Below are 1262 nucleotides of genomic sequence, written 5' to 3' on the forward strand. Positions count from 1 at the left end.
CCTCTCATAAGGGCACTTGCAATTATGTTTAGGGCCCATCTGAATAATCCAGGATAATCTCCCCATCTCAAACTCCTTAACTTAATCACATCTGCAAAGCTCCTGTTACTATATAAAGTAGCATTCACAGGTTCCAGGGACTAGAACCTAGATATCTTTGGGAGCCATTGTTCAGCCTATCACACTCCCCATTAGTCCTGTGAACTTCTTAAGGGCCTACGGTGTTATTAGCCTTTACATTTCTACTGCATCAAAAGTAGCAAACGTTCAGCCAACATTCCTTGAATAAACAGTTTTGTTTCATCTCTGTGCTATGATTGTAAACTCCTCCAAGGAAGACTTTGTATCTTTAGCTTCTTTCATACCTTCCAATGAGTCTGCAACAGCATGGATCCCTAGTAAATGCAATACTCTTGAGGCAACATGGTAGAGGAGAAAGAGATCTAGAATCCAGTCTTGGTTGTATCACTCATTAACAAGGAATTTTAGGGCAAATTCATTTTTACTTCTCTGGAATTCTCATTCTTCATTGACAAAATGGAGAGGAGGAGAGAATAAGCCTAGCTGGTAAGATCCCAAGTCCCCCACTTCGGAATCATCCAGAGAATTTCTACTTTTTATCTGTTCTATATAACTATATAACTACACATATATATATATATATATAGTTATATATATATATATGTGTAGTTATATATATATATCTCTGAGATTTTTTTAGATAAAAATTTGCTTGAAAAAATAAAAGGGTCTGCTCCTTTAAAAACTTTTGAAAATTACTGTTTTCGTCACAATCCACCATGGGGATACTGAAACTCAGAGAGATGTAATGCTTTGCCTCCTGAATTTACTTTGTGAAACCATTGCCTTCAAACTGCTTTGTCGAAACGACTGCCTTGAAATCATTGTGTTGAAAAGGCCACTAGGACCACTTGCATCCTTATCCGGGGGGTTGCTAACATTCTCTCTTGTCTTACCACACAAAGAACAACTATGGAAGCTCTAACATACAATAAAAATACGTGATTAGTGGCATATTTCCCATAGGCAGACCAAGATCCAAACCTGATGCACAGTCCCACCAAATTGCAAACCACACCAATCTTTTGGGAAGATGTGACAGAGGAACAGCAAGTGATTCAGTAAGCCAGGAAACTTACTATGTTCAGGTGGTGGGGTGTACAAAATGCTCCTTGAAAGTAAGAACAGTGTCTTATTCATATTCATATGCACATATTTATATTGAATAGATGACACAGTAT

At 37.6% G+C, this 1262-nt stretch overlaps 1 non-coding gene across 1 annotated transcript; it reads right to left on the reverse strand.

The window, feature by feature from the left end:
* Positions 1 to 857: 857 nt before the first annotated feature.
* On the reverse strand, positions 858 to 982 carry LOC123282786 (U6atac minor spliceosomal RNA). Its single transcript, XR_006523024.1, has one exon. It is a non-coding gene; the product is annotated as a U6atac minor spliceosomal RNA (small nuclear RNA).
* Between the last annotated feature and the right edge of the window lie 280 nt (positions 983 to 1262).

This window comes from Equus asinus, chromosome X (assembly GCF_041296235.1).
Source record: "Equus asinus isolate D_3611 breed Donkey chromosome X, EquAss-T2T_v2, whole genome shotgun sequence".
NCBI lineage: Eukaryota > Metazoa > Chordata > Mammalia > Perissodactyla > Equidae > Equus > Equus asinus.